The sequence below is a fragment of the Struthio camelus genome, chromosome 2, assembly GCF_040807025.1.
Source record: "Struthio camelus isolate bStrCam1 chromosome 2, bStrCam1.hap1, whole genome shotgun sequence".
Taxonomy (NCBI): Eukaryota; Metazoa; Chordata; class Aves; order Struthioniformes; family Struthionidae; genus Struthio; species Struthio camelus.
Window position 1 is genome coordinate 34,065,195 of NC_090943.1, and position 13,203 is coordinate 34,078,397.

Consider the following 13,203-nt stretch of genomic DNA (forward strand, 5'->3'; position numbering starts at 1 on the left):
TTCCCCCTAACCCCCCCCGGGAGGCTGCGGGAGTGGTATGGCCGGGCGGAGGGGGCGGCCGGAGCGGCGCCCGTGTGTCAATGTGTCTGTCCTTCACTCCTCCATTGTCTGCCGCCGCCGCCGCCGCTACCACCGCCGCGCCTGCCCTCCCCGGGAGAGCAACCACTCGACAGGTGCGGCGGGCGGCGGCGCGGCGCGGCAGGCCCCACGCAGCGGCGGGGCCGCGGGGGCTCCCCAGCGGGCGAGCGGGTCCGGGTGGGCTCCGCGCCTTCCGCCGGCGGCGGCGCGGCCGGGGCGGGCGGCGCGGGGCCTGGGCGCCGGCCGGCGGCGGTGAGGCGGGCAGGGCGGCGCCGGGGAGCCGGCCGTGGGCGCCGCCCGGCCTCGCTGCTGCCAGCCGGCGCCCCGGGCTCGGGGGAGGGCGGCCGTTAGGCGTGTGAGGACATGTTTAATGTCCCCGGAGAGAGCGGGCGCGCGTGGAAATGTCACCGCGTGCGGGCTCGTGGCTCCTTGTCTCCCCCTGCCTGCGCAAGGGACGAGGTGTCTCGTTAGCGCGGCAGAAGGATCGCCTCGGTGCTCGCTGTCGGAGGGAGGGCGGCGCCTTTGAACCGCGAGGGTCCGCGGAGCACGCCGCCTGTGGTTTGCGCGAGGCGCGGACTGCGGAGGGGAGCGGGCATGGGCCTCTGCCCCTGCTCGGCTGGCTTTGGTGCACGGGAAAGTCTTCCTGGGAGGGAGGTGCTGGCTTTCTTTTTTTATGACATCAACTTGTATTTTCCTCCACACAGGAAAAAGCTGTTTATTCAGCTAAAGTAGCTGAATAAAGAATTAATTGTGTTGTGGCATCGTATATCCAAAAGGAAGCAGAATTTGATGAATGGGGAAGGGAAATAACGTGTTTGGAGTGTTTAAAACTGTGCCTTTTGTTAGCACCTTTCTAAAATTAAACCGACGGTGGAAAAATAATCTTTGTTACAGATCCAACTTTCCATTCCTCCGGTTGAAGCTTGGTAGGCGTAGTGATCCTGCAGATCTCAAGCAAGAAACACAGGCTCTGAGATTTGGTGTCCCTAATTTCTGAGTGAGTGTGTTTGTGTGAGAGAGAGAAAAACAGGCATATAGTGGTGACTTCTTGTCTCCCTTGTCCTGCCTTCAAAATATTACTTTTGTGCTCTTAGAAAAGGCACTTAATTATTTATTTTTTGAAAGCATAACTGTATCAGCAAACTGTATTTTTCTTCCCTTGCTACTTGAAGGTCATCTCATAGCTATTTATTGGAAAGTATTTCTTAAATACTAATCTTGTTCTGTATTTTCACTTTTGTTAATTACTTGAGTTTCAGAAATAGAGAAGTCCCGTTGCTTGCTTCCTGATTCACAGAAGAGTATACTTTCTGAATCCAGCCTATTTCTATAACTATTTGGGTACAAGACTAGAATATACAGACACACTATGATTTTATTTTAATGAAACAGATGAATTTGGATTTCCTGGTTTTAAAAAAAGCATGGAAGTACATGCATGTACACTTCTTTAAATCAACAAGTATAAGTAAGAGAGATTGGTGTGTGTTGTGTGCTTAAATTGAAACCAGATTATAACAGATTCCCTTGAATTTTCTTTGTGGCGTACCTGAAGTACCTTGAAGGTGATGCTCCCAAGATGGAGACGTGCCTTCTATACTTTAATCCAGAAAGGTATTCCTGTGTTATGCTAATAGAAGTCTGTCACAGGCTCCGTCATCAAGATTGAAATTAGAGTTTAAGTGGTCTTTTGTTGGTTACTGTAGGGTGTGAATTTTACCCCCTGAGGACGAATTTGGTGATATGGTTTGCTGATAATCTCTGTAACATCATTAGCTTTAAAAAAAAAAAAAAAAAAAAAAGCCTACAAGCTTCCTTTCATACTGCAAAAAACCTCTCATGGATTTACTGTACAAAAGTATGCATATTACATTATTTTCTTTTACTGTGAGAATGTCAGAAGTGCTCTCATTTCACCCTAGTTCGCAGAGTAAACAGGCAAGCAGTACTGTTGGCAGTCTCACTGGAGCTAATGTAGTGAATAACGTTAGAGCAGTGCTCCATCTATAAGATTAATAAAATATTTTAATATTATTTTAAAATATTTCTTGTTTTTACCTATCTTTGTGCCCTTCAGTCCCATAATACGTGGACATTTTGCAATCTTTTGTTTATCCTTGCAAGATCCTTATGAGGTAATGAAGTTCTATTGTCTCCATTTTTTATGTGTAAGACTTGACGCATGGAAACAGTAAATGATTTTCCAGGACTATGTAGGAAGTCTGTGTCAGGGCAGGGAATTGGAATCTGAAAAATATAGGGTCTAAACATTATGTCTTACCTCTTACAGTATTTTAGCTGCTGTGTCTATTTTTTACATGTATTTAAGTTGTGGGTATTACCATAGGTAATTAATAATTTAAATTTTGGGTATTACAGAGGGAGAAGGAAATGCTAGCTTCACTGCAACTCAGTATTGTTTGGATTTCAAATGATAAGTACTACATATAGGGAACTCCCTATTTCATCCTTGGCTTATTTATACGTGTGACGCTTATTTGTGAAGCAGGCACAAGTGGCAGCGTTTTTTCTCCTCTGGTTTGCTGGTTCTAATGTGCAGGATTCTGATAGTGAGAATGTATAATGACCATTGTGTTCAGTCGAATTCTAAACATCTGATGTTTTTTGCAGCTGTGGAGAACAAGATCCGTGCAAGGATTCTTTCATTGAATATTAGTAACCTTTACTTTCAGCATAGCATAAACTTTGTTGATTCAAGCTAAGGGACAAGGGTTGGTCTTACACCTTGCGTACCACAAAACTCTTAATTTCTGGATGTGGAAGAGAGGGGAAGGAAATGCTGAACAGGTTTCAATGGTTTCAAGCAGCCCTGTTCCCAATATAGTTAAGTGACTAATCTTAGCTTGTCTCTTGGAGGCTTGCTTGAATTATGGCAATGTACTGTATCGCTCTGTCAGCGGTAGCATGGGTCAAAGTTCCTATAACTTGGTTATATGCCAGGGCTTCACATGATCAGAAACCAGGAACTCATACACTTTGTCTAGGGAAGAGTATAAGAGCAGATCAAACAAGTAGTGATACCTCAGTGGCTTATTCTTCAAGCTCCTGCTAGTTCACAGCTAAGCACTTCCTGAACTAAGAGTGGCATCCTTTCGTTTAACTTTGCATTTGATAGCCTGAAAGGGGTTTTTCAAATTTATGTATGCTTTGCATCTGCAGCTTCCTGTGGTTATAAGTTCCACAGCTGCACACAGAACTGTCTCCTTTTACTTGTTTTTGAACCTGCTACTTCATGCTTTCATTTAATTCTTTCTAGTTCCTGTTTTTGGAGACAAGGAAAAATTGTTCCCTGTTCACCTTTGACATTCAGTTTGTGGCGTGATAGAGCTATATTATCCCCTCATTTTCTCTTTGCCAAGCTGAAGCCTTAAATCTATTTGATCATTCCTATATGAGAGCCATTCCGTACAGCTCTCAAGTGCATTTTTGTAAGAAGGTTCTGTTTTCTGCAGGACCTGAGCTATAGAAAATCTTCTTAAAGTGGAGGTGAACCTTTCAGACAGGACCTCTGTTGGGTTTTGGTTCTCTTGACTGCACTCCTGACGGTTATAGTCTGTCGAAAAGAGGAAGCATCCAATAGGATTGTTTATTTGGGTCAATTCAAGTTCATGCAAGTTCAAGGGTTTTTTTATTGGCAGAAACATCCTTGTATGTTAACTGATTTTTCTTTTTATTATCTGTGGATCGATGGCTCTTTTAGTTGATTGACATCATACTAAATCATTGACTTCCTTAAGTATTTTTATTTTACTGATTTTTTTTTTTTTTCCTAAGGTTTCGTTTTTATTTGGATCTCAGAACAACTACTGGGTCCATGATATGGGCCCTGCGAGTGTCCTGAGTAAATGTGCGTTGGCACTATTTGGCTAAAAGTATCTTTAAAAAAGAGCATTATTTTCATATTAAAAACAGATGTGTGCACACCTGGCTTCATTTGCATATTCAACAACAGATCTGTAATTTAGAAAAAATTTACTCCTCAGCAGGCTGATTTCATATTCTCTTAGTTGTTTGTTCGGTTAGTGGATGATCCTGATATAACCAGCTTACTCAGACAATGGATCTTTTTTGTTTTTAATATGAGCCTTCAAGTTGCTGTGATTCTTTTTGTGTAAAAGAAAGCCAAATTTCAAATAATTTGTTTAATACGTATGAATTCCATGTAGGTGGATACTTCAATTTTATTACAGGTGTGATGGAACAAATGGAATAGAAGCAGCTTTTTATTGATAAGGGCAGAGAGATAGTCACTGACTGTGGCATGATATGTATTAGCCAGCCAGCTAAACACCTTTGCAAGAGTAAGTTCTTTTCCATTTATGCTTTGCACCTGGTGGCTCATAACCTAGTTATGTATTACTACAGCTTCTGTAAGAATTGATTTGTGATATCTTTTCAGAGAAATGTTACTAACATAACTTAAAAATTTCAGAAATGTAAAGGAAGTACAGTTTATAAAACTGTAAGGCAAATGCATCTCCAGGTAGAAGGACATTGTAAAAGCATGCAGTATATTTAGGCCCCATTCCACCTTTTTGGAATTGTGGAAAAAAAACGTCCTTGGGACCTTTGTTTCAGTAGCTGTTACTCGGTGAAGCCGGTGGGAGACTCTTGAGGCAGTTTCCATCTGTGACTATCAAACCTTTTTTAGATGAGAAGTGGTGGAGGCAGTTGGGTATAAACACATCTAAATAGACCTAATCTGTGAGTAAATTTTTAATTTAAGAGAAGTTTAAGTAAACTCTGCTTACATAGTGTAGTCACCTACACAAAAATGTACCTGTTTGCAGGCCTAAGCATCTTGTTTAGGACAAATGAATAAGACTATGAGTTGAATAACTCTGTGTTATCAAATTCAGATTGATTTGAGGGAGTCGTCTTTTTTTTAATGGTTCTCAGCTTATTTACTGTGTCGTCATTCCTCCTGTTCAAATTTAAGAATTCTTACGTTTGTGTTGCACATAAGGGAAGAAACTGTCATCTATGTCTATGTCACTGCCTGAGCCTACAAATAAAAATGATTCTATATGTCATGCACAATAAATTTCACCTGTGAACTGCTGTGGTTGCCCATTGAACTGTGGGCCTGGTTACTGGCACTATTTCTTTTTCCATGTCACCAGTCATTGATTAAATGCTAATTCTCCCCTCACCTGTAGCAATTTATCATAGTAATTTAAATTTTTTGTTAATTTAAAATAACTAAAATACTCAAGGATCATTAAGAGGTAGCACTCTTATGTGAGAGAAAAATTGACAAATGGAGAAATGTATTGCTTTTCCCTAGAGAGAGAAAGTGTGGAATGCAGTAATATTTTTGCGGTGCCTGAAAACCCTTTCGAATTTGTTGTGCCATACTTGTTAAATCTAATTATGGATTATGTAAGCGACCACAAAAGTAAAAATAAAAAGCCCATCCAAAGTAAAGAGCAAAATAAAGAGAGCTCGATGATCTTGGTAAGTACAGAGGTATGGCAGTCATATTTAAGTCGGCATAGTGCACCTCAAGATTCTGTTATTTACCGTAATGTTGAGAGCAGAATGAAACACTTGTGTTGCGAGGTAAAAATGTTGTTAACTTTAAATGGTTTACTAGCTTTGGCCTTTTGTAAGGTATCATGTTACAGAGCAAGCACAGCGAAGGGAAATCGAGTATTTATAACATACTGCTGTTAAAGAACAGTCTGACTTGGACCACAATTTTGCAGTAAGATTGGATAGCTGCAAGTGGCAATTTGCATAGGTCAGATTTTGAGAAGAGGGCTTCTTTGGTTTATGCTTTCTAGGCAAAGGGAAAGTAATTCAGAGGTAACCTAGTCAGTCCCAGGTAAGTATAGAAGTTGAAACCTGGGTGTTGGTTGATTCATGTGGTAACAGGTTTTTTCTGTTGCTCAGTCCTGTTCACGCTCTGACTTCAGGTATGCTTTTATCAGCAAGTATATTTAAATATGGTATAAAAATTCCTAAAGTGTTCCATATAGAATAAATAATTAATCTTTTATTGACTTCTGTATTTTTCTTTTTCAAAATAAATTACTAGAAGGCAGGAAAATATTGCCAGGAAGTAAATCAGTAGTAACTCTTACCACAATAGGCACTTTGTCTATATGTAGCTATTTGTTTCTATGCTTCATAGAGCATTTGAAATTGGAAGTGTGATTTAGCAGAAACGTTCGGCTGAAATTTTATGTAAGACTTGTAAAATTCACTGAATACTTCATACATAGACATGTTTTGGAGGCCTCTGTAAGCCATGCTTTGTTGCACTGAATTATTCTTATGTCGGATGTAGGAGTTTCGTGTAGAGATTGTTTGCAGCTATTGCAGACTCATAATACCAGGCAAAGGTTGTTGGTTTCAGTCAGCCTGTAAGAAGGATGGATTATCCTTGGTGAGCATTAGGATTGAGAACAGACAGGTCATGCAAGGAAAATGCTAGACATAGTCTGGTACAGAAGGGTCAGTCAAGGAAACAGGAAAGAAGGAAGCATCTCCTGTGGTGTCTTGAATCCCAATGAGTTAACACCCTTCTACGACTCCTTTAACTACTGCAAACAGAACAATTAAATATGGCTTTGGGGTTATCCTTTATTGTAGCAACCACTATTTAAGTATATTTTTTAAATCATGCAGAAAAGGAAGCCTGAGCAGTTCAACAGTTTGCAATTTGCAAGTTTGTCATCCTTTCATTTTAAGTTTTATTTCCATAAATAAAATCTCCTGCTTTCCTAGAAATGCTTTTAGAGAGAAAATTTGTTCAAGTTACTGCAAAAATGATTACTGTATGAGGCACAGAGTGTGAAATCTTAGCAACATGTTTCTGAGCATTAGCGGATAGAAGGCTAATTCCTTGTTTTGACTATCATTTTATACCTCAAGTGAGAGAGAGAGAATTCGATAAATAAGGCGTACCCTTTGTTTTAGATACTCAAGGACAAGTCAACCCTTTATAAAGAGGACCAAGGGAAAAAGAGGCCCCAGTCTGCATGTCCCCAGGGCCTCCTGAATCCTTGGCTCTGCCTATGAGATCCGTCGTTCTGTGCATCAGCCTCAGCTCCGTTTCCAGCATGGGAACACCCTTGCTTCTCCTGTGCTGAGATAAGTAGATGAGGTCTTTTGTCAGGGGTTGAGTTTGGCTATCTTGTTTTGCTTAACTTCATCAGCTGACTTTTCCTTGAGTTAGAGAAAAGAAAAGATGCTCGTAAGTTACTTTTCCAAAGGAACCAAGGCAGGTCTTTATATGTCTAATATTTGTTTATTTCTGGTACAATGTCTATGGTAGTATTGGTGTGTACTGGAAAGTCATGATTCCTTCTTTCCAGTGTGCATTACCATAGTATGTCACTTTGTTTACATTGCTGTTGTGCCTCCAAGATTCTTAGTTATGATAATGAACTGATTGCTAAGTGACCTACACACCTAGACTACCACAGCTCTCCTGTGATGGAGTTGTGTAATTCTTGAACTTTCATCTATGTAGTGATCTCTTATGAGTTCTTTGTGATCAGGGTGGCGTAACTAAGTGAAACTCATAACCTACAGGTCTTTTTTCCCCTCTGTGGCAGTGACAATGGTCAGCAGTGGTCCATGCCTTCCTGAAGCCAAATGTCTCAAATGAAACATTTCAGGGATAGCCTGTTTGGTGCTAGGATTAGTTTAATAGCTTAATGCCCCTCCCCTCCTGACACGCGCGCGCACACATACACACACACACGCGTTTTTGTTTCTTGGATGTGGGACGGTCTAATTCTTTCCCATGTCCCTTTGTCTTGTACTGTCAGTTTAAACAGTTGTTGACAAGTTCTCCTTTGATCAAAATATTTTTTCAGTTTTGACCTGGTAAGTCTCAATGCTACGAAAGCAGTATTTGGAGAGAAGAGAGACAAAAATCTTTTGAAGCTGAGGGAGAGCAAAAAGTTGTTGTTGAGAGGCAGGACATTGTCTCCCTAGAGTAGGCCAGGATGTTGGTCTATTTATTCTTTTCAATATTTTTGTTACCTTAAAATTTTTTTTTTTTAGCCGTGATATAAATTACTTGGTTCCTGTTATGACTAGGCTAGTAGATTACTGAATAACTAGCTTAATCAAAGTTCTCAACAGATCGTTAATAAAGGTTCGTAGCAACATATTCATAATCTGAAATACCAACTCATTTTTCCCCTCAATATTTTAAAAAAGAGGAATAGCCTTGCAGTATTGTCAAGAATAGAGGGGGAAAACGATTACAAAGCCCCTGATTGGAAATCATGCTGAATATCTGCTTTATTTTAGATTTCTTTAAATAAATTTAGGTTGGCACTGCTGCCATTTTACCCTCCATTAGCAAAGAGCATGTGCCAGCTTTTTCATTTTCTCAGCCCTACAAAGCATATCAAGCTAGGCAGAGCCGCGTTCAAGATGGGAAGCGAATGCGCTGGGGTTGTATTGAACGGGCTTTAACAGTCAGTTCGTTGACTTTGAAGATGTGAGTAAACACATCTGTGTGTTAGGATTTTAGCATCAGTTAACTTTTTAAATATAGAAACAATTTCTCTTTTATTTTTCTTGTTGTTGTATGATAGATACAGTAGATACAACACTTCTAGTATTTGGCCTTTGAAAACTTCTATTTCTTTGAAAAACACAGGAAGTGTAGCACTGAAAGATAGGTTTCCCTTTTTCGCTGAAGGTTAATACTGTTCCATAAAATCCGTTTCTGGTAACCCACATTCAGGAGCCCTGGGTTACCTGACTTACCTTTCTGAACTCTCAAAAAGCCCATTACGCCTTTCATTGTGTATTCTCAATTAAGGGAAAAAAATCTTGTGTTACCTGTCTTTATTAATAAACCTTTTAACTCCTTAGTATCCTGCTTTCTTGTAGGAAATGAGTTGTAAAAATTTAAGGTAGCTTTTATTGACATTCTTATTCTCTTTGTGTGTGTGTGTATATATATACACCTACACATACATCCTGTCGAAACTTTATTACGTTATCTACAGAAGCAGGATTGCTGGTAGTGATCTCTCCACTGCATGAACAATGATGCTGCAAACAATAAAATGAATTTCCCGATTAAAAGTGTCAAATATCATTGTACTGAGTTGACACTGATACAGGCCAAACAACTGCAAACTGGATGTATGCTTTTTTCTGTTAAAGGAAGCAAGGCTGGGTAGGACAGTGAAGTTTTATGCCCATTTAAAAAGATATTAAACCTGTTCTGGTGATTGTGCTGCAAGGGTTAGAAGTGAGTAACTCTTGCACTAACTCTTAACTTTAGAAACTAGGTTGGGTGAGGGTGGGTTCTTGTGGTCTCACGCTGAGCCTATTCTGTAAACGTATTTGTGGTAAACTGGATTTTGAAACTTCTTGGTGAACAATGGAAATTCTGTGAATGATTTAAGAAAGATAAACAATGAAGTCTGCTGAAATAACTATAGAATTGAATAATATACCATTAGTGATTGTACTATTGTTAAATTTGACTGTATAATTAAACTCTTACTCTGTCTGAAATGTTTTTAGCTGTCACTGAGCTATTCAAGCAGATTGTAAATTTACTGTTGTGAATTTCCTTTGTAGTGTTGTAGAAACTGTTGGAGGAAGTTGGTGATTTATGATAGGGTCTGTTTGATCTAGTTCAAATATTTAAAAAGTATCTAAAGATGAAGCTATTCACCATAGACTCCTTTAAGGTCTTACCCTAAGGTGGACAGATATTTTTAATAAACTGTTTTATGGAAATACTTATGTTTCTCTGACTCTAAAGAGAGCCAAGGATCACAAGGTCAGAAGTACACATCTGTTGTCAATCTCTTTTAAAAAGTTAGGTCAAATGAATCCCATCTTTGGGTTCTGTCAGTTGTCTGTTCAGTCAGAAAAAGTGGATATGTAGTTTTGGCTTAACTGATCGTGGGCTAAAATGATCAACAGTGAAATAGGTAGTGGTCCTGCCAACTAATAGCATCAATTAAATTGTCACTTTTTGCACTAAACTGAGTTGACTTGCAGCTATTCTCACTTCACAGTTTAGATGTACAGACACATAAGTGCTTTAGAAACAGTTGTAAAGTGTTATTGTCCTCAGGTGGAATTGTCTGTCTTTATGGGTAAGTGGGATAAAATATATACATGCTCCACGCTACTTCTGGAGGAAACAATTGGCTCAACTGAAGTAGTCTTTTTAGCTTGGCAGTTTAAACATAGGGTGTAGTTTCATGCTGTTGATTAGGACAGTCTTAAGGTTAGTTGTGCTCAGTGGCTTTGCACTTTTTTGCCTTTCTTTGCACTGGCACAGCTCCTCAGCTGATCCAGTGTTAAGTTAGTTGAGGAAGCTAAAGAGCAAAAAACTAGCAAGGAGAGAGTTGGTCCGTGGAGTGAGCAGATGAATGATCCAGGAATGTACCAGCACCAGAGTGGAAATAAATGGCTGGGAGTGAATGGGAGGGGGCAGGAATTCCCTTTCCCTCAGCAGCTTGCTGATAGATGGACTTGGTTTAGGAGAATTTTGACGTGATATTTGTCTGTTCCCATCCTAAGTAGAACAGGATTGCTTTGTAGAGTAAGATTTGAAACGAAGAGTAGGATTAATTGATTTGTTTCTTCCCTGCCTTTTGGGCTCTGTTTGGGAAACCAGACCATGGTCAGGGCCTTCAACCTCCTGTGTGTTGTCCGGATTTATAATGTATAAGGCAGCCACCGCCTCACAGTATTGTGAGCCTCCGTAAGGACAGTCATGACAATTGATTTACTGACATCAAATTTGCTACTGAGCGGTACCAAAGATTTTGAGCTTCCACAGGAGGATGGCAGCATGCCTCCCCTTGCTTAAAGGGACTTTCATATGGCTCATCTGCCACAGCCCTTGTTCAGGGGATTTCTTGGGCGTTGTCATCCTGAATTTCTACTGTTGCTTTTTATCTTCCTTGGTCACCACTGCTGTTCTCTCTGTGTTCCCCCCAGAGCCTAGGATTTTGACAGCTGTAATAACCTGCTATGCATTGAATAAAGCTGTACCAGTGAACTGCTCTGTAGAAAGGGCCGTCTTCCTCCTGTTCCTCTTCCTTCACTGGCTACCTCACTTCCACAGATGCAGACCTGTCTCCTCAGACAATGATGTATGTAGTCATACACAGAATCACAGAATGGCCAAGGTTGGAAGGGACCTCTGGAGATCATCTAGTCCAACCTCCCTGCTCCAGCAGGGTCATCTAGAGCACATTGCACAGGATCACATCCAGACGGGTTTTGAATATCTCCAGGGAAGGAGACTCCACTGCCTCCCTGGGCAACCTGTTCCAATGCTCTGTCACCCTCCCAGTCAAGAAGTTTCTCCTCACGTTCAGATGGAACTGCCTGTGGTTCAGTTTCTGCCCATTGCCTCTTGTCCTGTCGCTGGGCACCACTGAGAAGAGTCTGGCCCCATCCTCTTGATACACTCCCTTCAATTACTTGTACACGTTGATGAGATCCCCTCTCAATCTTCTCTTCTCCAGGCTGAACAGTCCCAGCTCTCTCAGCCTTTCTTCAGAGGAGAGATGCTCCAGTCCCCTGATCATCTTGGTAGCCCTCCGCTGGACTCTCTCCAGGAGTGCCATGTCTCTCTTGTACTGGGGAGCCCAGAACTGGACATAGTACTCCTGGCCTCACCAGGGCTGAGAAGAGGGGGAGGATCGCCTCCCTCCACCTGCTGGTAATACTCTGCCTAATGCACTCCAGGATCCCATTGGCCTTCTTGGCCACAAGGGCACATTGCTGGCTCATGCTTAACTTGTTGTCCACCAGGACTCCCAGGTCCTTCTCTGCAGAGCTGCTTTCCAGCAGGTCGGCCCCCAGCCTGTCCTGGTGCATGGGGTTCTTCCTCCCTAGGTGTAGGACCCTGCACTTGCCTTTGTGCATAATAATACAGAAAGTTCAATACAGACAAGACTTTCTTGCTACAGAATAAAGCAGTTAATTTCTAATTTTGCTTTGTGTATCTGGACTTAGCTCTTGTATGATGGCTTGTAGCTTTGAGGAGACTAGTTTCAATGACCTAGGTCATACCTTGTGCTATGTAAAGGTAGTACAATCAGGAATTTGGGGGAATCCACGTGTCCCTTCTCTCTCTGTCTCTCATTCACATATATATATAAAATCCATAAGTTCTACTAGCTTTTTGTAACGTCCTTATGCTGTTATTGCATGACACTAATAGTGAAAAACGGACACAAATTAGTGAAGCAACAACCTAATTACTCTGGCTTCTAGCTCTGGTGGTTTATATTGCTACTCTATTTGACTTTGTTATGTGAAAATTGTTTCTTAATTCTGAAATTCCAGTCATCTGTAAATATAAATTTATTTTTGAGAACTGAGTTTTCATCTGACTTTAATTATGATCACAACTGCTTATAAATGCATGTTTTTGAGGAGCAACACTATCAAGATGCATGTAGAGCAAAACAGAGGTGCAAAACAAAATGATTTTCACTCTTATTTTACCTTTTTTCTTTGTCCCCATTGTTTCTTGCTATTACTTATAATGCTGTGTCTATACATGGACTGTGAATTCTTAGGGATAGTATGATGAATTTTTAAAGCCTCCTGCATGTTTTGGGGGGCCTGGGAGGGGAAGATGGATCACAGTGTTATGTGCTTGGTTTTATGCATTTATCTTTTTGGACAAGCATTGCATTTAATTCCATTTGTTTCCGGGTACAACTTGGAAGAAGATTAAGAGAGGAAGCTGAACTGTTGAAATTTTGCAGAGATGTGGTGTTTTGAGCACTTCTGTCAATGCATGGTCTATCAAAATAGAAGAAACTTTGCCGCGCTTGATTATTTAACACTTGACATGATAGGGGTGTGTGTGCATGTTTGTGTTACAGCACGCATAGGAACATAACTGAATTATTAGAATGTTTTCATTATACATTTTGTTTTTCTCCTGGAGAAAACTGAACATTGATGATCTTCGTTTTAACTCATGAGACTGAAGGCCTTCTGGAAAAATCTGAAACATGGCCTGAAAGTATATCTAGCACCATATATGCTGTACTTTCCTCTCTATTTTAAAAGCCTAAGTGTATGCATTAGTTTGATTTTCCTTTGTATCATTTATTTTTTGCTTTTTAATCTTTA

General features: G+C 40.6%; 1 protein-coding gene across 3 annotated transcripts in view; it reads left to right on the top strand.

Moving 5' to 3' along the window:
* The first annotated feature begins 32 nt into the window (after positions 1-32).
* BZW2 (basic leucine zipper and W2 domains 2) overlaps positions 33-13,203 on the top strand; it is a 58,328-nt gene continuing 45,157 nt past the window's right edge. The window contains exons 1-2 of one of the 3 annotated variants that reach the window (XM_068935028.1): positions 34-173; positions 973-1,075. The gene's annotated coding sequence lies outside the window, so the exon portion shown is untranslated. Of the gene's footprint in view, positions 174-528; positions 733-972; positions 1,076-13,203 lie in introns of those variants that run through there. The other 2 variants (XM_068935027.1, XM_068935029.1) reach the window with 2 other exon arrangements.